Here is a 26,792-nt window from a genome sequence, read left to right as displayed (position 1 = left end):
TGAAGGACCGCAAAATGAATTATATAGGCTGTAGGGGAGCGGCCTGCGTGCGAGGAAGTCCCAGACGGTGCCTTTCTCTGAAGGGGGAGGGGACGGACGGACACAGACAGATGGATAGACGGACGGACGGACGGAAGGGGGAGGGGACGGACGGACACAGACAGATGGATAGACAGACGGACAGACGGACAGACGGACGGACGGGCCGGCAGGGATGGATGGATGGAATGATGGATGGATGGATGGATGGATGGATGGATGGATGGATGGATGGATGGATGGATGGATGGATGGATGGATGGATGGATGGATGGATGGATGGATGGATGGATGGATGGATGGATGGATGGATCGATAGATAGATAGATAGATAGATAGATAGATAGATAGATAGATAGATAGATAGATAGATAGATAGATAGATAGATAGATAGATAGATAGATAGATAGATAGATAGATAGATAGATAGATAGATAGATAGATAGATAGATAGATAGATAGATAGATAGATAGATAGATAGATAGATAGATAGATAGATAGATAGATAGATAGATAGATAGATAGATAGATAGATAGATAGATAGATAGATAGATAGATAGATAGATAGATAGATAGATAGATAGATAGATAGATAGATAGATAGATAGATAGATAGATAGATAGATAGATAGATAGATAGATAGATAGATAGATAGATAGATAGATAGATAGATAGATAGATAGATAGATAGATAGATAGATAGATAGATAGATAGATAGATAGATAGATAGATAGATAGATAGATAGATAGATAGATAGATAGATAGATAGATAGATAGATAGATAGATAGATAGATAGATAGATAGATAGATAGATAGATAGATAGATAGATAGATAGATAGATAGATAGATAGATAGATAGATAGATAGATAGATAGATAGATAGATAGATAGATAGATAGATAGATAGATAGATAGATAGATAGATAGATAGATAGATAGATAGATAGATAGATAGATAGATAGATAGATAGATAGATAGATAGATAGATAGATAGATAGATAGATAGATAGATAGATAGATAGATAGATAGATAGATAGATAGATAGATAGATAGATAGATAGATAGATAGATAGATAGATAGATAGATAGATAGATAGATAGATAGATAGATAGATAGATAGATAGATAGATAGATAGATAGATAGATAGATAGATAGATAGATAGATAGATAGATAGATAGATAGATAGATAGATAGATAGATAGATAGATAGATAGATAGATAGATAGATAGATAGATAGATAGATAGATAGATAGATAGATAGATAGATAGATAGATAGATAGATAGATAGATAGATAGATAGATAGATAGATAGATAGATAGATAGATAGATAGATAGATAGATAGATAGATAGATAGATAGATAGATAGATAGATAGATAGATAGATAGATAGATAGATAGATAGATAGATAGATAGATAGATAGATAGATAGATAGATAGATAGATAGATAGATAGATAGATAGATAGATAGATAGATAGATAGATAGATAGATAGATAGATAGATAGATAGATAGATAGATAGATAGATAGATAGATAGATAGATAGATAGATAGATAGATAGATAGATAGATAGATAGATAGATAGATAGATAGATAGATAGATAGATAGATAGATAGATAGATAGATAGATAGATAGATAGATAGATAGATAGATAGATAGATAGATAGATAGATAGATAGATAGATAGATAGATAGATAGATAGATAGATAGATAGATAGATAGATAGATAGATAGATAGATAGATAGATAGATAGATAGATAGATAGATAGATAGATAGATAGATAGATAGATAGATAGATAGATAGATAGATAGATAGATAGATAGATAGATAGATAGATAGATAGATAGATAGATAGATAGATAGATAGATAGATAGATAGATAGATAGATAGATAGATAGATAGATAGATAGATAGATAGATAGATAGATAGATAGATAGATAGATAGATAGATAGATAGATAGATAGATAGATAGATAGATAGATAGATAGATAGATAGATAGATAGATAGATAGATAGATAGATAGATAGATAGATAGATAGATAGATAGATAGATAGATAGATAGATAGATAGATAGATAGATAGATAGATAGATAGATAGATAGATAGATAGATAGATAGATAGATAGATAGATAGATAGATAGATAGATAGATAGATAGATAGATAGATAGATAGATAGATAGATAGATAGATAGATAGATAGATAGATAGATAGATAGATAGATAGATAGATAGATAGATAGATAGATAGATAGATAGATAGATAGATAGATAGATAGATAGATAGATAGATAGATAGATAGATAGATAGATAGATAGATAGATAGATAGATAGATAGATAGATAGATAGATAGATAGATAGATAGATAGATAGATAGATAGATAGATAGATAGATAGATAGATAGATAGATAGATAGATAGATAGATAGATAGATAGATAGATAGATAGACTGCTCAAAAGCATTCTTTGTAATTTCGAAAATTAAGACACCTTGTACAAATTATACGATTTAGGTAATGTATGTAATTAATTTTACACAAATTCAAGTAAAATTGCTATTCGTATATTGCAATAATATATAATTATTTTAAATTTACGAGAATCCATATTTAAAAGTGTTGTAAATGTTATAAACATATTTGTGATTAATAATGACGCTGACAATATATTCAAATATTATACATATACCGTGGGTTCATGGTACCTCGTGGACCCGGGCTGAGGGACCGCAGTGATGCCTACTTGGAAAGGTAAAGAAATTCTGCAGGTTGTAGGGGAGGTCGGGGGTGGTCCGTAGAGGATCTGAAGAGCGGGTGGGCCTTAGGGCATGCACATCATTCCATCCCGTGCCTTGTAGCACAATAGGCTCACCCAAGTTGCCTACATGTGAGGTAAGTCCCAGCACGTGTCCCTCCCTTTAAGTGGGACTAGTACCTAATACACAGTAGCCTATAGGGCTACATACCGGTATTGTTCTCGCCAAGTTTAGACGACCTCACTCACACCACTCTGCTGACTTGTGCCTTACACAAAACATAATAAATCATACGGTGCATGCCTGTTAGTTATGCAGCGTTGTCACATTATGACTCTGAATTAGCCCAGCCGCTGGGCTGAGGCAGGTACGATGTTTTTTTTTTTTTTTAACAGAGAAGTCAGTAGTTGTCTCTTGCGGCAAGATAAGCTGACCTCTCTACTCGGGCTGAGGCCGTCTATCTTTGGTAACGCTGTTATAAAGCAATTCAGTTATCGGACGCGGCCAACTGCATAACATTAACATCGACAGCATGTTTATGTGACTTCTTTCCTATGAGCTGAGGTCGTCTAAGTTTGGCGAGTACATTATAATATATATTATATATTCATTTATTGTCTTCTTTGATCATTATCAATTCCTATGAGCTGAGGTCGTCTAAGTTTGGCGAGTACAATATACATATATTCATTTACTGTCTTCTTTGATCATTATCAATTGCTGCAGACGATAGAACTTTGACAAAAAAAAATAACAACTGAAAGTAGATATAATTCGATAGATGATTAATTTCTCTGCAGAAATAATTCTCCCTTCGATAAGAACTATCCGTTTACTTTGTTCGTTTATTCTACGTAATATGAAAAATTTGGAAGGATATCGTTGGATTTTAACTATATATATATATATATATATATATATATATATATATATATATATATATATATAATCCTTGTATGCTGTTAATTTGTAATGAAGACTCATTTACTTTTTTTTTACTAAAATTATTATATTTCGTGTGTATTATTCCCCTATAAATTGACTCGTAGATACTGGATATAAGCTAAGCAAAAACCGACTGAATGTTTGAGAGAAATCGTTGCAGGCAGATATTATGCCCAAGGCAAGTTTTCGTTATCAGTGATGCTTGGAAAGGGTATTTCTGTGAAAATAAGAAAATCTATATTTTTCGGCGTGGCAATATTCCTTCTTTATACATCGTAATACTGTATGTAATAGGGAACTTTAAAAAGGAGTACACTGAAAACATAATGCTTTAGACATTGCACATGTTCTTAGAAGACAATGGTTTTAAGAGTTCAGAAGCTGGTCACTAACTGATTTAAAGATGTAACAAAATTACTAACCTCACAGAGTATTTTGTGGGTATCTGCTAGTTTAAAAATAATTCTCAGTAAACACAATGTGCCCATTATTCTACTGTCACTTTGTTCCCACTCGAAACACTCTTGTCGACACATTATATATAAAGAAAAATTAAATAGTAATCAAGACAAAGTACGGTACCTTGTTGTTGGAATCTCTTGAGAATTGGAATTGTTCGAGACGAAAGGATTTCATACATCATGTAGTTAACGTGGCTCCGATTTGTTTTGTCTAGTTCCGAAACTCCGATAATTTGACAGAAAGTTAGACCTACAGAGACGTTACAGTTACTGCACATTAGCGAGTTAATAGAATCAACCTAATGTATTTGTTTGTTGTAGCTAAGTAACTTAAAATTACAAAAAGAGAAAAATCATTTCTCTCATGCTCACTACGATATTTATAGTAGTGTGTGTGTGTGTGTGTGTGTGTGCGCGCGCGCGCGCGTGTGTAACATCACAGTAGAGAGAGCAAAGAGATAAAAATAAAATTAAGATTGAATTTACACAATTTTCAGAAATAAATAAGCAAAATGTCCTTTGTTGTAATTCAAATTGCAGTGTTTCTGATTTCAAGTTCGCACATCCGAGTTCGATTTCTAATAGATGATTCTTCACTTTTTGTGTCATTGACGGTTCAATATTTCCAATATCCCGAATTGAATGAAATCAGATATACAGTAAATACTTTGGGAATTGTTCTTTAGCTTCTGATTATGTAACGAGTGTTATTATTGTTGTTCTTGTATAATGTATTAATAAAGCATCTATGATCAAAAACTTGTACGCAAGTTTATATAGTAGTTGCCTATCTATTCCCCGCAGCGGGAACAACAGACCAATAAATTAAATAGCCTAAATGAAAGGACCGTTGTACGTCTAAACTCGGTCCGAGCCAATATCACCGCTGTAGGGGTATGGGTTCGTGTAAATGTATAATTTCCAAGTTACAGCGCTCATACTGCTCCGAGATGATAGAAAAGTCCTCTGAATATTACAATATGAGATCAATCACTCAACCGTTCGGGAAACAAGGCCTCCAGAGACTGGGTGATAGGGACGTAACCCCATTATTTTGTAACGTATGATGAAAATAGTCTATCCCTCTCTGTTAATCTCTCTGCACAAGCACTTGACTAGTGGGAGGTTGTAGGTTCGATTTTGTTCAGCATTTCCATCTAGTGCTGCAGTTAAAACTGTACGCACCCCAACAGACCACTTTTAAGGTTTCACTCTGCCACTGACAGCTATGTGGAGAAAGTCCATATGAGTTCGATCTAATACATCGGAAAGATAGTAATCAATGCGTAATAGAACGGATTTGGATTTACATTTAATTAAATATTGAGGTAATAGTACATCTGATGTACTAAAATAAATGTCAAAGGTAATTTATGTAACATTAGAATCACTGACATTATTAAAATATATTTCAGAAAATATGTTAACATAATAAGTTTCAACATTTACCTTCAAATTTTGGACTTACTGGCCCGTTGCATCTTATTGAAGGTTTGATATCCAAGATAACTAGACTCCCGAGTCATGTGGTCAGCATGGAACAAGGTCACTGATTATAACAATATAGGCTAGACGAAATACAAGATCAGGGAAACATGCCCACTTCCTGTGAGAAATAAACCTCCACTCCAATGTCGAGAATCGAACCTGGGTTCGGTGGATTTGTACTAGAGTTATGTGTTTTATCAAGAAGTAACACCTAATGAAAATAGTCCATTGTTATTTTGTCATTTAATTATAAAACTATCCTTTATATTCATGTTACTGTTGCTAGGAACAAGTGGATACGTACAGTATATCTCCATTTTATTCTTTTAGTCACTTGCTCCGTAGCGACGAATGACTTTTGTGGACTTTTATGCACTCGTTCCTAGCAACAGTAATATGAATCCAAAGAATATTTCCATGCATTAAATATTTACTACTAAATTATTAGAGCAATTATTTATTGTAATAATTAATTAAGAAGTGCTGTATAAAATGATGTATTACACTTCTCCGTGAAAGGGTTTAATCCATTCGTGAATAAAATCTACTTTTACTTATTTATATAATACAAAAACTCTTATGGCCGGTTTGTCCAGGTATTGTTAGAACACTTAACGACTGTTAAACATGTTAAACAGTTTGTTAAATACAGTTTTTTCATTTGTTCAACACCAGTTTGGCTTAACAGACTCTTAACCGTTTGTTAACTTTAAATGTAGGATTTTAGGCCGTTAACTCATTTAACAAACAGTTAAACATGGCGGATAACACCACAGCTGTTCAGAAAAAAGTTGTGAAACTAACATGTTATGTTTCTCTTTGAGGAATGTTTACAGTAAGGGCCGGTTTCACCAAGCTTCAATAAATCAGTCCAAATGAAACATTAACTAATACTGAAAATTAAAATATTTACACGAGTACGTTTATATGTGCCCTGTCTCCCTAAACTTTAAGCCGAGCAGCTATATGTGCCTCGTCGCGCTGGTAACGTCGTGACTCTTCCATGGAGTAGTCAGTAGCGAGTTGGATTACCATCCCAGGGACCCGTGTTCGATTCTTGGCGATAACTTTTTTTTTTAACGTAACTAATTTTTATACATGTTACCTTTCTTCATTTTTTAAATTTTGTGTAGTGAAACGAATTATTTCGCAACTCTGGCTCCACTAGGAGAATTAAAACAAAAACTCTTTGGAGATCAATTTTCTTCCCGAAATAAAACATAGATAAACAAACAAATTAAAGAAAAATAAAATAAATACACATGTGGATCTAATACATTGTCCACATGCCACCGGCGTCTATCACTGCCTGGCATTTTCGGGCCATTGAGTCCACCAGATCGCGGAAATAGTTCTGGTCCTTAGCGAAATCTTCCCAGGTAGCCAGAACTTGATCCCAGAACTGATCTGGATTTTGAGGTGGGATGTCTCGATATTTGTCAATCCTCCTCTTTTTCATTCTTTTCCGTGAACCGTCTTTGAGCGTTTATGGCGGTGTGCGCGGTGTGATTATCCTGCTGGAAAATTAAATTTCCATCGGAAAGAAAACGATTATAAATTCCAAGAATTCAGCTCTTTCGCTTCTGTTTTAAAGCCAGTGCAAACATATCTTATCGCTAGCTATAATATAATTGTAATAAATGAAAGTTAATATACCAATTAAGTTTTGTTATGTTTGAATGCACATTATGTATTAATTTACTAATATTTCTTAGGTACCGGTATGTAGTTATAATAATCACTTTCATGTCTTAAAATAAAACTCAGTTGTGTGCTACTTAGTTGACTAGTTTCAGCTTTGTCTCAGCCGTTTTTATGATATTCTAACCTATGATCAGTTTCTTCTAAAATTTTGAGTACCGGTACCACGATCTTCGTGACGCGATATCTTTTGTGAATTTTTGTGTCATTCAAATTTTCAAAATGGTCGGTTTTTAAATGGTTCACATTATCTCCAGTTGACTCTTAATTTTCGAGCAGTTCCAGATATAACAATTCTGCCTCGAAACGTTCCCCCATATTATATTGCAACTAATGAATAATTAAAAATTTAAAGACGGAAATTTCTATCACTAAATTTAATGATAGTTTTACTGGTTCGTTAGGCTAAAGATGCTTGGTGAGATATAAAAATGATTTAATGAACCAGTAAATACATCAATGAATCATTAAAACCTTAATGAAGCTTTGTGAAACCGGCCATAAGACTGGTAATATATAATTTAAAAGATATTTTGGAATATTAATATAGGGAAGATGATCTTTATAAGTCAACTGATTATCATGCTGACGCTTATTTCGATGCTGAGCTATTATCCATTTAATATTGAGGAAATGTGCGATCTTAACGTGGCAAGAAATTGAAGTCAGATTTGAATATCCTACAAACAGAAATAGGCCACTTGTTCCAATTCACCAGCTACTATTAACTCTAGATTCTATGTTACTGGCTCTTCAACTATAGCCGATGTCAACAGTACTTCAAAATACGCAGTGAGTAAATAATAAAATGTTTCAGCAGCATTGCTTCTTTAGGACGAAATTACATATAATTTTTACATGGACCTGAATTAGAGAATTTTATATGATACGAAATTCTCCTCGGGGTTTTGTGTACAGTTGACTACACACATTCGTGTAATTATTGTCACCTGGTGGTCATAATGCTGAGATTTTTCTAAACAGAAATTCATATTTAGCATTATAAAATATAACCATACTTATAAGAATTATTATTATTCAATATTAGTCAATGCAACTTTCATTTATCAACTCTCTGTATTGTATGAATCATGGCTACTGTAACAGGTTACGATTTTACACATGTTTCATGACTTACTCTGCAGTACAGGATTTAAATAATAATATCAGCCAATAAGAAGTTGTCTTATATATGCAAAATCCTTACCAACTGCTGTTGATTAGTTAGAATAGTATTAACAACAGTTAAAGTTAAGTGTTGGTTATTTTAAACAAAATTATGTTGGAAAAATGGAAAACATCTTAACAAAACGTTTAAAATAAACCAGCTGTTAATTTAACATTTGTTAAGCCAAATTAAACATTACTTGGAAAAACTGGCCATTAGAGTTCATAGCGATCCCCACTAGATCTTAACTACAGCAGATACGAAGTTTGCTGCCATAGCAACGAGAGCAATAAAATCATTAAACATTCATTAGAAAATATAATAATGACTGCTAATTAGCTTATCGTTAAATGCAGGAATAATATAGAGGTTTCTTGGTGTCTGGTAATCAATTCAAGGACATCATTGTTCTGTTTCAAGAAATTTATACATTACGTATTGAACGTTTACATAATGAGGCCTTGAAATAACAAAAGTGCTAAGTGCCAAAAAAAAAATAAGGACCAATGTTATTTCAGAGAAACTGATTGAACTACTACAAAGGTCTGTGAAGTATCGTCCAGCGTCATGGTTTGAACAGCTTAGAGGTTTCATGACACTTGCTCCGATTTATATGTAACCTGAAATGGTACATAGCACATATTAATGTGAAAATCTCAATTTCGAAAAGAAGTGGCACTTAGCTACCTTGATATTTCAAGATCTCAACTATGTATTTTCTTAGATAAGGAGTTTCGCATATTACATAGAATTTACAACAAAAAAGTGACAGGGGATTAATCGAATGCCTATAATTGCGTGAAACGTTTGTGCTGTTCATGATTGTTATTGGGGGCATGGTTGGGATTGTAAGTTTGTTGTGGATATGAAATAACATTTTGATATTTCTTTTCATTTCTGTCTTTATACTCTCCGCATTTAAATTTAACAAGGCGGAGACTTCTCGTTCATTACTTCATAATTACTTCCTCATTCCACGAGACCCGTATCGCGAGAACAATGCAATTAATAGTCGAAACGTTTCTTACGTCAATGAGTCGTTTGAAATTATTGTAATATAATAATAATAATAATAATAATAATAATAATGAACTCATTGCTACGCTTTCTCCGTAAGCCAAGGGATATGACGTCGCTATGTAGGGACCGAAAATCCGCTGTCTGGTAGTTACAGAAAATGGATTCGTTTGGAAATTAATACTATAGTTAAAGTACTTTAAAATTAGATTATGTTAAATTATCTATTTCTGTCTTTATACTGTCTGCATTTATTAATCACCCCATCGTGTACGAATTTTTTATTAAATTAAAATTAAGTTGAATATATCTTAAGCTTTTAGTGTGGCGAACAGCGCGACTCTTATTTCTTGCATGACATAGTGTGCTTAAATGACGTCACCGTATTAACAGAAAGTGTGACCAGACCGAAGACGGTAAATTGCCTCCCCAGGTAAAAATACGTAAATTGCCTCCTGTTTACATAAGCTACCGTACGTAAATTGCTTTATCTTTACTTCAGACAGTGAACATGGTGAACATGTTTTCCGTTTGTAAATACGCCACTGTACTCAACATTTTCCTTCCCATTTGGAGATTTAGGACGTCTGTAATGTAGGCTTACGTGCATAATTAGCACAAATTAGTATTGTTTAAAATATGGTTCAACATGATTAAAATATTGGTCAGCTTCAGTTAGAAAAATTTCGTCATAAAATTTAAAATGCGTTAAAAAAATTTGATACTGGCTTCTTTAAACAGGCAGCCCTTACAAACTCAAATCGAGTAATCTGTTCTTACCGAAGTTGTAGTATTTCATTTTGTGAAAATAATTATTTGCGCAAAACAGATTATTCATTTTACCAAGCTTCTAAGCGACACATAGGGTTCGCTCTGTATTTGTTTAAGAACTTCAATGAAGTGATAAATATACCTATTTGGATGGCTGACGTTAAAGACGTTTTCTAAGTAATGACGTCATTTTGGCGGATAAACAATTAGTACATGTGAGATGCACTCAGTGGCGGATTTGAAGATTCGACGTCCTAGGCAAATGAAAGGCAATTTACGTACAATATCTCTAGTAAACAGGAGGCAATTTACGTATGTATCAGTATGGTTTTAACTTTCATATTAATTTGTTTATTTTTAAATTAGAAGTGATGGCACTGATTCCAGATTAACTGTATTTATTAAAGGCGAAACAGAAATCATGCTATTAATGTGATAAACTTCTCTTCATACTGTACTTTTAATATATGTAACATACTGTCAGTTAACAATGAAGGTTTTAAATTCCGCAATTCAAAATAAAATTAAACACTGTAATTATAACAAAAATGAGATATGTCCCACTTATTATGATATTATAATACTGAAATAAATTGACTCACACAATGGTTCCACATTTAGAAAAACTGGTAAAAACAAAACAAATTAAAAATATGGAAGGACAGCACAAGTACTAGTGAGATACAATAAATAGCTCATAAAATCTTCCTTGTAATGTCGTTTCCATCAATATCTCAGAAAGTTGATTTGGCACTTAGCACATTTAGAATGTCAGGTCCGCAGTTATTAAGGAATTCTCAAATTTCAAGTGGTCGTTAAAGCATGTAACTTTCAGAATTACCAGAATAAATTGTCAGAGCACACATTAATTTCCTCTGATTGCATGAATTCCCATGTAGCCTATTTATTACAGATCTTTTTTAAATTTCAGAACATAAGATTTTAAGGCAGGCGAGACTAAGTAGATGCTCAACTACTAAAACAAAGTTGAAAACTTGGTAGGCCTAACCACGTATCATAATATATTTTCGAAATCCATGCACAAAAAATACTCCTCTAAGTTTTAACGGTGGAGTAACGGTCAGCGCGTCTGGCTGCGAAACTAGGTGGCCCGGGTTCGAATCCCGGTCGGGGCAAGTTATCTGGTTGAGGTTTTTTCCGGGGTTTTCCCTCAACCCAATACGAACATACGCTGGGTAACTTTCGGTGCTGGACCCCGGACTCATTTCACCGGCATTATCACCTTCATATCATTCAGACCTAAATAACCTAGATGTTGATACAGCGTCGTAAAATAACCCACTAAATAAAAAAAAGTTTTAACGACACAAAACTTTAATATGTATAGTTCTGATATACCTATGAAGAACTTTAGATTAGATCAACCTAGAGAAAAATATATTCATCCCAGAAAGATGGTCGGCCTACTACAAGGACTGATACTTACTTACTGGCTTTTAAGGAACCCGGAGGTTCATTGCCGCCCTCACATAAGCCCGCCATTGGTCCCTATCCTGAGCAAGATAATTCAGTCTCTATCATCATATCCCACCTCCCTCAAATCCATTTTAATATTATCTTCCCATCTACGTCTCGGCCTTCCCAAAGATCTTTTCCTCTCTGGCCTCCCAACTAACAACAACCTTATTAACAGGCTATGTAATAAGGTTGAATGATGAACGGGAGAAGAGTTCGGGGCAGAAGAAGATATCAGATGATAAACGACATTAAGATATATGGATAATATGCGGAGACAAAGAGGAAGGCAGAAAATAGGAAAGACTGGAGAATGCTGAGTTTGCAGTGAAAGACCTGCCCTTGGGCAGAACACAATGAATGAATGAATGAATGAATGAATGAATGAATGAATGAATGTAATAAGACCTATTCCACAAGTTAATGTATATTGTTTCATTTTCTTTAAAAAAAACTAAGTACTTGAAATCAATTTCTTGTTTTATTGTCTCAGTAAACAAATACTAGTATGTTTAGCAACGTATATAAATTAGCATAAAGTAAGAAAAACTTCATTTGCATCTTATTATGTTCGGTAGCCACGAAAAATAACAATTTACTGTAGATGTACTATATAAACTTTCATGATTCAAGCGCTTCATCCGATCTGCACTGCTTGAACTTACTACAGAACCAGGAGTTGCTATGTATTTTACTATCTCCGCAGTGTGCCTGACGCATTGGAACAAACGAAATTACGAATTTTTCCACACAAAACAGTCGTGTGAGACAAAAGATCCGAATACTGGAGATACTGTCTTCAGCTGATAGAGTTTACTGCTTAGCTCAATCCATCCAATCAAATACAATTTTGCTTCGTACAAATCATGAACAGAATTTCTCCTAATTTCACTTTGTCTTCCAGGTCATCTAGTCATTTGACTTTAGGTTACCGCTATTCGTAATAACACATTGTTTTAGAATTAAAAACCAAACCACTCTTATAATTTTAACCGATGTATAATACAACTATTGGTAGGGTCACTGACTAAGAATGAACAGTTTGCTGAAGGATACCCTGGAAGGAATGGTGAACGGAAAAGAAGTTCGGGACAGAGGAAATCAGATCATAGACATTAAGATATTATATGAATCGTATGCGGAGATTAGGAAGAAAGTGGAAAAGAGCGAAGATAGGAGAATGCTGGGTTTGCAGTGAAAGACCTGCCCTTGGACATAAAATTATGAATGAATGAATAATCCAATTTTGATCATTATGATCGATAAGTTTATTTTCTTTATTCTGAAATTTTCATCTCAATTCTTTGACCCACGGCATTCTCTTGTTTCAATATCCAAACTATATTATTCAAGACATTACACAAAATTTTTACTAAAGAAATGATCGGATTATTTGGCTCTCCTGTTGGAGTTAATTCCAGCGTTCATATTTTTCCACATTTTATTCGGTATATAATTGATGTGTCCAAATGATTGTAATGTTTGTTTCTTAAAGTTTTTGTGATGGGACAAAAAAGTTCCATTTTTTTCGTCTTTCTTGCACTATTCTGATAGAATAGTAAATAGTAACAATTACATATACAATTCATAGTCTTAAAATCGAAGCTCACACAATATAAACATCAATACTATTGCACGATGAAGGACAACTTATTTCCAAAAGACGTTCTGAATCGCTATAAGGATGAACTACAAATTGCGAATGCCGTTACTTACATAATTTTATTGCTATTTTTTTCTGTATGCGTTGGGATTTTTGAAATTAAATTGAACGTGCAAGAGTTTTTGTGTAACAACAAGTCTTACTTATTATACATCTCACAATAAAAATTCAGCATAATAATGCAAATTTAATATAACACCTACATATTCATAATCTGACGTCAATATTTTCGGCCATATTACTACTGTACATATTCCAGACTTTTGTCTTCAATTGTTTAGAACCTGAACTTAAACCTTAGGCCTATTTACTTGTATTTCAAACTGTAAACTAAAATGAAACATTATTAGTAATATGTTATTAAAAGTTGGATTAGGTACCACCTAATAAGTTATTAACAACTGATTTCTGGATCTGGTGAATGACTGAAACCTAATATCAATGGGAGAGTCAGTGTATCTTCGACAGATGACGAATTCTCATCATATTGTGACATAGGAAGTTGACTAAAATAAAGTTTTCCGAGTTTATAAGTTTATAAGGGAATTTGAAACTTTAAAGTCGTTTTCCCCATAACTAAGAAAATTCACATTCATGGGGGAAGAAATGTAACTCTCAAATGTTCAGCATTTTATTTTCAGTACGTATTTACAAGTTATATGAAACCGGTATCTGAATTCAATTAAGAACTGTTATTATATTTAATATATTTGTTTAAAGAAACCTGATATATACAAACTGATAACATAAAATGAAGGCCTATACTTAAAATTAAGGTCCAATGAATCTGGGATATGGTTTTATTGACATAAAAATATTAGCACTCCTGTCCTTGCGCAAAAATAGGAAACTAACGTAAAATCTTTTGAATACTTCAACACATTTCTTCAAGAATAAATGATATGAAAAATTAACTTCGTAACAACATTAATATGATAATACTCTTCTGTTTTGTTCCACAAATCAATCTTATCTTTTCTTTAGTACATTCACAAACCATGTGGGATTCTTAAATAGTATATTATGGAATTAGTTTATAATGCTATTACTTTATTGCATAAGTTAATGTTTAGGAAGCGAGCTGTTCATTTCATACGATTTTTTTTTTGTACAACAGCATTATAACATATTAATAAACACGAAATTGGTAAATAATATATAACATATATAAACAGTTTCTTTGAAACGAAGGGCTGCAATATACTGTAACAACATTCTTTGGTTTGTTGAAATTACTGCTAAATACGGAAATCAATAATGTACTAGCAGATATTTTAGAAGAAGGTTATAAAGGAGAATTGGGTTTAATCCCTCCCCCCCCCTTAAAAAATCTCGTGTAAGCTATGAAAGAGAGATGAGAAATTTATTAAAATACTGAAGAGTAAGAAAACGAAAGAGATTTCAGGGACAGTGATTATGGCATTATACAGCGGAAAGAGTTAGTTGATTAAAGTTTACATTTCATTCGCTGGATAGCTTTATTTTAGTGTATCTATCACAACAGGTCAGTTGATTAACACTTAAGTACTCGCGAACTATTTTGTCACATTAGTACTCGCGTGGGGATCAAAGTGACCCCCAAACAAAAATACGAATTGAAATATAAAATTCATAGTTCCACGTAAACTTTCTAGCTCATATGGGTCATTACTTGCCAAAATGTTCTTAAGTAATAATTTGCACGTATATACACCACAAAACCCTAACACTGTAATACTTGTGGACTGATTCGTAACATTAACAGTCGCGTGAGGGTTAGGGTGACTCCCAATTAAGACATGAATTAAAATATGAAATATCCTGATTCTATGTAAATCTTCTAGCGCATATGCATTATTACTTGCCATAATCTTCTAGAGTAAGATTTCACGTATAGAATCACAAAAATAACACTCTACTAATTATGGACTAATTTATGACATTAGTAGTCGCGTGGGGGTCAACAGAACCCCCAGCCTAGAAAATTTAAATTAACGCAACAAATGACGGTGATAAACTGGAAGTTATCATGTAGTCGTATTGCCGACACCCTTTCAGGAAGGTATTGATAAGCTGGACAATGTAGGCAACAGCGTAAAAATAATACAAACCAACATATAACACTGGGGGTCAACATGACCCCCACGCGATTACTTAAATGTTAAATTTTATATTTAATTTTTAAATTTAATTTAAATTAATATTGACATTATGGCGTAGCACTGTTACCAACACAAACCAGTTAATTACATAATTGTTACTATGACAATTTTATTGCATGCGTGTCATAAAATGCTATTTTATGAACGATTTTGAATAATCATGAAGACTATTTATAATGCTGAAGCACAAAAAAAAAAAAAGTTAAAATTATTTTTCCCACCAACAAAATTTATTACCCACTAAGAATAACAGAGAACGATATAAGGAATATTCATACATGGAAATTAGACATGATAACAATAACAACAATTACGACAAAGACGATAACTTCGATTATAGGCCTAATGATGATATAATGGTAATGTTATAATTGTGATAATAATACATAAGCTAGATGATGTCAATCTAAATACTGTATGTGGATATCAATGAAGAAATTAATAGATGCGGAGTCAAAAGCGTAAGCATACGTCCCATGAAAATACTAATCGTAATACCAAACTCAATCTACCGGCAGTGAAATAATGCATACAAAAAAACCTAATTTCATTTCTCCAAATATTATCGTTAGCTTGATATCTGCTAGACTCTAAGAAATTTTCTATGTAAAGACAACTCATCGTCATCTATATCATTCTGTAAGAATGACAGCAGCAAAAATACGAGTGATAACAGCCATAAAAATACGACCACCAGGAGATTCTATGATTCCCAATCGCAGTAGCTTTTATATTCAAGACCATGTCTCAAAAAAAGCCGCAATGTGAAAATACCAAACCTGCTAAATTATTAATTGAATGTGGGGTTTGGAAATTGATTTTGTGTAGAACGCATTAGTAATTTTTACAATTTTTCCACTAATGTCCTTCGATGCTAGTCAATATAATCTTACTATGTTATTATGTTGACATTATTTGAAGTATGAACAAAACGAAGTTAGCAAAATAACATTATGATAAATATAAAAAGGAAGATAAAACAAAATACTCAAACAAATTTAAACATTTGAAACAACATACAGAATTACCAAAAAAAAAAAAAATCCTATGGACATTCACTGACAAACAAACGTCACAATAAGGAAACAATGTTGATAAAAGAAGTGATAAAGATGACGAAGCAAACGATGATGAAACAAAAGTGAGGAGTATACAAGTTACAAGGTTACACAGCATTATCCAGTTCACTCGCCTTCACACGTGATTCAGAGAATCGCTATGGGCGCTCGTCTTCAAGAAATGCTTCATCATCCTATTTCGATGCAGGATGATTTACACAGCTCTTGAATTAAATACAAGGGCTTGCAGATGCAGTATGAGCCCTGCAGTTGGTTGCGTTGGAGACTGTACAAGTGGGATATTTAAAGCAATACAGCCGAATCAAGGTACCAAAAAAAAACCAAGCAAATGGGACAACAAGGCAGCACGCATCTGTATTTTCCTCCTCGAAATATTTTCTTTCGTGGAGATTTAACCACGCCCAGAGGCCCAAAACAGTCAGACCGCTCGATAATATTGTGCCCCACTGTCTACGCTACGCGACCTGCTGCACACAGACGTCCGAAGGGAGGCCTAATATCAGGAGAAAATTTATTTAACCCCGTTATGTCCACACACAATACTGAAAAATATAAAACAACACGCTCTATGTTATCCACACAAATATTCCTCTCGAGGATACACCATTCCGCAATATAAAACTGTATGTCGTCTGCTAGTCCTAAATTAGTCAACCCGTCAGGCTGTCTAGGATCTTACGAATGCCATTCGAAACTATTTTCAGCTTACGACGAGACAGTTCAATATCAACTTGTACTTAAAATCGACGACAGCAAATCAAATAAATGAATGGAAGACCAAACCGAAGCAATAATATTATATTCGTATTTTTCCTTACCCTTTTCACAGTCACGGGTCGATATGGCTGCCATTTTAACGAGCGACTGCGAAGACCACGGCATGTTGGAATCTACTGCATTGTCAGTTGTTTGCTAAAATTTGTACAGATGGCAGCATATGCTACGTCAAGGTCGGATGAAGTATTGTATATCACATTTTGTCGACGATAAAAAAGGTGCACTGAAGACTAGTTTTTGTTTTACGAACCTCGTGACTAAAGCTGTCGTACTAGCACTTCAGTGCAAAAGAATTAAATCACTGGGACGTTAAAACCTGCACCACTACGAGCGATTGACCTGACATCTGTTGTTGACTGCAACGAATCTTTTGAAGAGCTGACTTAATGACCTTTAGTTAAATGGTTTGCCTATACGAGAAGGGGTTGGATATATTAAGTAGGATATGTGATTGTTTATTTTAATAGGAGTAAATGTGATCGCAGAGAAAAGTTACACTATAAAGTAATTTAGTTCTCCCTATTGGATCAAGGAAATGAGAAATAAGGACATAAAGAGAAAGAGGAAAAATAATTTTAACTACTTGGAGATTGAAAGTGAAACAAATTTGCAATCAAACAGTAAGGCATTCGACCTTCTAATTGACTTTATAACCTAAAATGGTCTTCCATAAGTAATCAGAAGAAATCCTTACGTAAATAAAAAGTTAACGTTATAATTGTTTTTTATATTCTGAGAGCAGAGAGACAAATCCTCTCTTCCATAAAGTTATGTTTGCTAGAAATTCGGAAGCAGTTTTAGCATCTAAAGAATTACGACAGTGTGCAATGACATTTCAAAATACAACTTAAGGCTTAACAAGGTCAGAAGGGTATTGAATAGTAATTAATTTAGCTCTGAAATACATAAATGATTTGGTATATTCTGGAGTTAAGTGCATTACAAAGCAAAGCCACCTCTTTTCACAACTTGACTTTATTCAAGTTACGTTAAAAATCCAGAATACAGAACATATTGCAACCTTGGGTGCAATATGTTTATAAAACAGGAAGCGTAAAATAAACTCATCGAATATAATAATATACACGGAATATCTATATTGCATTTTTGCTTTCACAAAACGATCATTAAGACCCTTATAATGATTTGGAGATATGGTCTCTCATATAGTTAAGGGAAAGGAAAGAATAAACACAGGGATGTCAAAAAGCCTCTATTACGTGCTCAAGCAATTCAAATCCAACAAGATAAAGTACAATCATCGCTATTAAGGAAATGTTATACGAGTTCTTGAATGCACGCAGTATAGCCGTTTTGATATCCCTGGATAAACAGAAATGTGGTTTTCTAAGAAGTGGTAGAAATACTCTATGATGGAAAAAAAGCGAAAAGAATGTAGTGAAAAATCTAGAAAGTAAATGAAAAAACACAAGAGAATGGAGCGAAGATAAGTCTTATGTCATGTCTGCATTCCAAAGATAAGATTGGATTATGGTCATTGTGGAAGAAAAATGGCAAAGACAGAGAGGGTAAACAGTAAAAACAGTGCGGACGAAAAGACTCAGAGAATATGTGATGATTACGATGATGATGATGATGATAATGGTGATTATAACATTGGCCATTAGTGGCGAAAAAACATTATATATAGGGTGAAAGGGGTATAAAACTGTATTAAATTTAAGAATAGAATCTTTAGGTTGTAAGTAACCAAAAAGTCAAATGTCATTTTGATATTTGAATAACGGTTTAGCTGAAAAAAATAATTTGTGTCTGAAGTTTGAATACCATTTATGGTAAAACTCTTGGGTATTGGGACGTATGACTGGTAAGATAACAACGCGGAGAACAAGTCGAAAAAAAATATTTCTTTGTTATTTCTTCCAAAAACGCTTCATTTGTGTAATAACGTACAAAATTAACTGATTAAAAACGCATTTACAGTTTGAGGAAAATTTAATCAGTTTATTTTGTACGTTATTACTCAAATTAAGCGTTTTTCGAAGAAATGACAAAGGAATATTTTTTCGGCTTGTTCTTTGCGTTGATATCTTACCACACAAACGTCTCAATACACAATAATTTTACTATAAATGGGATTCAAACTTCAGACACAATTTTTTTTTCCCGCTAAACCGTTATTCAAGAATACCAAAATGACATTTGACCTTTTGGTTACTTACAACTTAAACATTCTGTTCTTAAAATGAATGCAGTTATACCCCTTTCAACCTCTACACATATGTTTCAATCATTTTGTTTTTCAAATGTATTCTATGTTTTTCAATGTATCTGTGATGAAGCCTATTCCTGTATGTCTAATGGCCTAATAAATTGAACTGAATTGAATACATACATAGAGGGGGAAATGACTGGCCACCTTACCCTATTATCTCCTGGTTTAGTTGCCTCATGAGTGATGTATTTCTTATTGATGTCACTCATGAGGTTCCAACCATTTTCGGACTTTGACTATACATACATATATACATACATACGTCGACCTGGTTGGCGAGTTGGTATAGCGCTGGCCTTCTATGCCCAAGGTTGCGGGTTCGATCCCAGGCCAGGTCGTTGACATTTAAGTGTGCTTAAATGCGACAGGCTCATGTCAGTAGATTTACTGGCATGTAAAAGAACTCCTGCAGGACAAAATTCCGGCACATCCGGCAACGCTGATATAAGCTCTGCAGTTGCGAGCGTCGTTAAATAAAACATACATACATACATACATACATACATACATACATACATACATACATACATACATACATACGAGTACATAATGCATATATTATACATACATTGTTGCTTTTGGTGATCTTATTTCTGCACTGGGCTATCTAACTGCCTTGCTCAGCCATTGTATTGTTATGATTCTGTAATATTAGATATACAATTACCATAATTTTTTGTTACTTTGTAGGTATCCTCTGTCATATAACCTTGTCTATTGTAGCTATCAGTTTATTAGTCTGCATATAATGTCAGAACTTTCCTAAATCGCTTATTTAGCGTCGCTCAAATTGGTTAGCGAGACGGTATTTTGATGAGATGAATGTAACGATTCGTCATGGCATTAGCTTACATTCGTCCTTGAGTTTCACAAAATTTCGGAAACCCAACCAGATGCCAAACCAACCGGATTCGAACTTAATGCAATATTTTATTACTAAAATGCAGCACCCATTCCTTTTTCATACACTTTCATTCACTCCAATCTGTTTTTAACATATTAACAAGATAACTTTAGATCCTCTGCTTCGAGACATAATATACATAATTAATGATGAAAGAGTAATGGAACGGAGAAAAAAACAATATATACATAATTAAGTCTATGTCATTTTCCATATTACCTCAAAAACCTTTCAACCTTTGTCTAACATAGTTCTCACTTTCGTGATTTTCTCTCCATACTTTTTACAGTCCAATTTTATCCACTTCAACACTCGCAATTTTAACGTTGTATGGATTTTAAACCCGCCTAAGGTGTGAATACTTGTCCATTAATGCGAAGTCCTTATTGTCTTAGAGATCTTCCGTCGTGCTGATTCCTGGCATGTACGTTTAGTGTATAGATGAAGTAAAATACGAAAAAATCTAGACACTGCAGGGTAAAACCTGTGGTTAACATAACAAAACGGTCACCTTTACCCTCAGAAATACTTCTGCAAATAAAGGCATAAGGCAAGAAGATTCATTAAGCCCATTAATCTGCAACGTAATAATAAGAAATAGTAGGAGATTTAAATTGGAATAGAAGGATATAAACATTATTTGCTATGCAATCGATATTGTTTTCATTTACCGACTCTGACATAAGCTACAAATCCTATCGCACAAATTTTCATTATCATGCACTGAACATGAGCCCAAGCAAAACTATAGAATATGTATATTGCGATGCAAGGGTGATAAGTGCATTATAACAGAATCGGGGGAAAGTTAAAAAGGCAAAACTAAGTTGAGTCTTTTCTGTTTCCGAGATTCTGTTACGCACGAAGACATGTGTACAGCATACTATATATATATATATATATATATATATATATATATATATATATATATATATTGCATGATCATATTTTCAGAACTGTAAATATTGTATAATATTTTACGATATTATTTGCATTGAAAGTATAAAGTAAATTTATTTTTCAAGAACTTTGCGTATTGTTTCATTGTAGGCCAATATGCAACTAGAGTCGATGGCAATTCGGAAGGCGGTAGTCTGCTAGCGTTAGCGTCGAGAGAGACAGAGAGAGCCATGCAGCGTACAACATTGCCACATCGTACTTCACGAGCACGTACAATACAAATAGCGCAGCAGAGAATTTAAATTATCAAAAGACAATAATGATCTTAGCCGTTGATTACTGTAAGCATGACAACAAACAAAAACTCTTTCCTTTATTAACAATATTCTTTGCACTGTTCTCAATCTCACACCACATGCTTCTGAAGTCGTTTCTTGCACGTTGGCAGGGTTGCAGCCAGCATCAAGATGGCCGGCAGCGTTCTGCTCGTCAACGTTTTTTAAATTATTATACACCTTAAACATTATTTTTCGCGCCTGTCTGTGCAATACTGTCTTTTCACAGTCTCTTCTTCCATTTATTTATCTTACACACACACAGTAAATGTTAGTTTTACTTATTCAATGTATTGAAACACTCACACGTGAACAAACGAACTCGGGAAGTACTTGTTATAGACTGATTCAGATTGGTTCTACTGTACAAGCTTGTGACGTCACGTCACATACCAGAAATGCTACGGCGCATATAACAGCTGACCGCCTTCCGAACTGTCGTCTAGTCTAAGTAAGCTCAAGAACAGAGTTTATTGATGTTCCGCCATTTTAGTCAATGGAACTATTATGCATTCAAGAGAGTATTATTTTGCTAAAAAAAGATTAATAGAAGTTATAATACATCCGATACATCATAGCAACTAATATGATTCTTGTAAATATCGAAAAGTTATGGAAAACTGGCTGGTAATTGAATGGTTTCTGAAACATATACTCCAGTACTGTTATGTCCTATAACAGCACTATACTCCATTATTTCTTTGAATGGGTCCCAATGTAAACAAAACTAATTGTATCCAATCGCAAAAAAGCAGATCTGTACGCACATTACACCAAAAATAACTAATGATATGTTGTTATATATTTAAATCGATGATTGTAGAAAGGGCTAAAGTCCACTTTTTAAATGAAAACGAGTTAAGACCAGTTTCATAATTCCTGAAGATAGACCCATCGATGGGCACAGAAAGGAAACTAATGTGTGAAATTCTACTCTCTTTTTCCCGTTGAGTGCAGAAAGGTCTGCAGTCCAGGACTGGAGTACCTTTCTGCAGTCAAATGTTCACAAATATGTATACCTACGGTGTAATATTAAGAACCAATCAATTTCTTAGAATTAATAGGCCTATTTTGTTTCATTGTTGATATTTTTATTTGACATCTTGTTCTATTTCAATAGGTAATCAGTGTACAGGTGCAAACATGAAATGTAGTAGTGATAGCAACGAAGAAGTAGCAGTCAATAATCGTAAAAGAGGCATTTATAATCCATCTGAATATCCTTCAGTGGCCAAAAGTGGAATACAAAAGTGCTGCGAGTAAATCATGTTTATTAGCTTCTGTTGTTCTTTACGCTTAAAAGTGATAACGGTAAGAGGAGATACTGTATTATAAGTGATTTATTTTGTTGTAGAGCACTTCCTTAAATATTCTTTAAGATATTGAACAATGAACATTCTTGTTTCAAACTCTTTGTGTCCATTTTGTTGGACATAAAAGTTGGTATTAGTATTTACCAGACATTCGTCTTACAGGTCCACACCTATGGAGTTGCGGTTAGCGCGTCTGGCCGCGAAACCAGATGGCCTGGGTTCGATTCCCGGTTGGGGCAAGTTACCTGATTGAGATTTTTTCCGGGGTTTTCCCTCAACCTAATATGAGCAAATGCTGGGTAACTTTCGGTGCTGGACCCCGGACTCATTTCAACGGAATTGTCACCTTCAACTCATTCAGGCGCTATATAACCTAAGATGTTGATAAAGCGTCGTAAAATAACCTACTAAAATAAGAAAAATCGCCTTACAATTGGGAAAAACCTGAAAAGAAAACCTAACCAGGTAATCAATAATCGGAGTTGGAATCCACGTCCGAGAACAGCGATGGATCACGAGTCCAGCTTGCTTACCTGCCCCTCGTATCATAAAAAGGTCTGATTAGAATGTTTCCAAAGAAACGTTACATTTTCCGCTGTTAACTGTAATAAGTCTACATCAAAATCAAATTAACAGAACTGATTCTGTAAAAGTAGCTGGTGTACTCTTTGATAGTAATTTTACTTCCAAGAGCATAATGAAGTCATTTAAAACAATCCAAATATGGTCCGTACGTCTTACACTTTCGACGGTTAATATCCTAGACGGAGTTGTCTAGAGTCTGTAATTAGTGATAGAAACATGACACTTTGCGAAATTAGTCCGAGGATTTGCCATGGGTTTACCTCGGAAAAAAAGCCAATCAAGTAATCAGTCCAAGCGGGATTCGAAACCACGCCCAAACTCAGCCTATCTTAAGTATGAAGTCTTGAAACCTAAATAGCAAAAATTAATTAGTTGTTCTAATTATTGTTCCTATGTTTCAGTTGTGTCGTTTAATGACCTCCACCCTTAAAATCTATTGCACTGGTTTTCTTCATTGAAATGGAGTTACATTTTAGATTGCACATTAATGTAAGTTATTTTATCAGCACCTACAAATAAAACACTCCGCAGTTATCCTGATACTTAATATTATATAGCTATTCTTCATATTATTATTCATGTTACTGTTGTGCTAGGAACACTGTGGATATTTCCACGTTTGTTTTTTTAGGCAGGCTCTCGTTATCACAGCGACGGGCGACTTTTCAAAAATTTTTAAACATTCGATCCTAGGAACAGTAACATGAATATAAAATATACCTTTACAAAATATAATATACTGCAATATGTAATATTTATCATGAAGATTTATTGAAAGATGCTGGACATTTTTATTATTATTATTATATTATTATTATTATTATTATTATTATTATTATTATTATTATTATTATTATTATTATTTCCAGATAGCCTACGGTGTCCACTACATAAAATTAGCATGTGTTACTGGAACAATATTTACGTAAGACAATGTCCTGTCTGTCTTTTGTAAACATACCCTGACCCGACGAGGAGTGAACTGTGGCCTAAGGAGGCATCTGGTTCATTATTTAATGACGAGTGGGGGGGGGGGGCGTGCCTGTTGCCGCCACGTCACGCGCGACACAGCAGCTGAGTGGCGCCCACGCACACGTATTTATATCGACGAGATCTGGGATCGAGTCTCGTTCCTGGAAGGGAGGGTTCATCAACCCCTGATCTAGCCTTGTGTTGCAACGGTGTCACGGTCAAGACTCGAACCGGAATACCAGACGGATGCTCTCATTTCCCAAGGCCAGACCAACGAGGGAGTGATGATGCAGCTTCGAAATAGCCGCTTTCCTTGCCCCGAATGGGTTTCGAACTTGTGATCGAGAATGAAAGCTTCTTCCTATAATATTCCGCATGATTATTACAGGAATATTATTGTAATGTTAGTGTGTATTGTATATCACTGCTATCGGGTGTATACTCAATTGCAGTGTAATACATACATACATACATACATACATACATACATACATACATACATACATACATACATACATACATACATACAAAAGATGACTTACAGCTACTCATTCAGGGATACCAGGGTCTATCATGGGCTCATACCAGTTCACTCAGGCTTTCGATATATAGAAAGCAAACGTCGTCTAAGAAACCTGGTTAGACATTAAAGTGAAAAAAATCAAATTATTTCGAAATAAGCACGTCTGAATGAATTATATATGTATTTTGCTTGGATTAATTTTAATTTTGATAAAGTAACGGTCAATGCGTCTGGGCTAGATTACATAACGATCTTCATCTCTACGTTGCATAATTCTCAGAAAAAATTCATTGCGTGATTCCAGGAAGATCAACAACTACTTTCTCGATTTTTGGGTCTATCTTCATTATCAGTTAAAAGATAAAATCTTATGAAGAAGCGTTAAAACTGGTAAGTTAATTGCAGTAGTCAATGACGAACGGCGATTTTAAACTATTATCAAGAAATAAGTGATATAACTTGACCATTACCCTTAAAACAATGGAAACAAACGGAATTAGCATCTGCTTTCAAGATCAAAATAATATACTGCAAATAACGTAATAAGGTAAGGTATTAACCACAATTACAATATTATAATATAGGCCTACCTCGTGATATTCTTACTGAAGTTTGCAAACAATTCCAATATAGGAAGATGAAAAAAATCGTTTATAAACGTCTTCTTCAACCTCACCGCTTACTTTTATTCTTAAAAGTCATTAAATAAAGACGGCTCTAAAATAAATTCCAGTCCAAAACAATGGCTTAATCAAATCCACTGCTCATCATAGTAAGCCAGTAAAATCATAAACCCTCTTTGTGACACTCTTTCATGTCAGAAACTTCCTGAATTCCATAATCTAGTCATTTCATAAATTAATTATAAAATCTCGTCAATTTCGCATCACGCCGTTTGTCTCTCAGTAAGCCGTTCAATTTTTCGAACGTATTTTCCAGCTTTTCTCCAATTTTACTCAGTCACTTTACGTTTCACAAAGTCATTTTTTATTTGTGCCCATATTAGTTATAGGTCTAGTTCATTAAGGTCAGAGAGAGACGGTGTCAGAGGCTAAACTAAACTATGCACTATCTTGCATTTCCGCGATGTGATTTTTTTTTTCCATTAAGTTTGAGGTAGTCTTTTTGCACCTGCATAACACTAGAAGATAATTTTTTCACAGCTCACCACAGAAGAGATTGTAAAAGTATAGAGATTTACAAGAATTTTGACACAGAGAGACAATACTTGGTGTTTTCCCCGCTCTCTTGCAGACGACAAACACAACGACAGTACAAAACCTGATAACTTAAGTTCATGTACTGTAGTCTTCCGAAATTTGATCTGGTGGGGTTGGAAACACTGAGACACTATAGTGAAGGACTTAACAATACAATTAAAGAAATATCTGCAAACAGTGTGTGTATGTATGAATGTATGTATGTATGTATGTATGTATGTATGTATGTATGTATGTATGTATGTATGTATGTATGTATGTATGTATGTATGTATGTATGTATGTATGTATG

The 26,792-nt window shown here is 34.0% G+C and overlaps 1 protein-coding gene across 10 annotated transcripts in view; it reads right to left on the bottom strand.

Annotated features, from left to right (window-relative positions):
- Nucleotides 1-26,792, bottom strand: part of Asator (tau-tubulin kinase asator) — a 323,859-nt gene that overhangs the window by 178,756 nt on the left and 118,311 nt on the right. Inside the window, exon 1 of one of the 10 annotated variants that reach the window (XM_069828651.1) lies at nt 17,554-17,740. The exons of the other annotated variants lie outside the window; for them this stretch is intronic. The gene's annotated coding sequence lies outside the window, so the exon portion shown is untranslated. Of the gene's footprint in view, nt 1-17,553; nt 17,741-26,792 lie in introns of those variants that run through there. 10 annotated transcript variants of the gene reach the window in all.

The sequence above is a fragment of the Periplaneta americana genome, chromosome 6 (genome assembly GCF_040183065.1).
Source record: "Periplaneta americana isolate PAMFEO1 chromosome 6, P.americana_PAMFEO1_priV1, whole genome shotgun sequence".
NCBI lineage: Eukaryota > Metazoa > Arthropoda > Insecta > Blattodea > Blattidae > Periplaneta > Periplaneta americana.
This window is presented reverse-complemented; position numbering and strand designations above follow the sequence as displayed.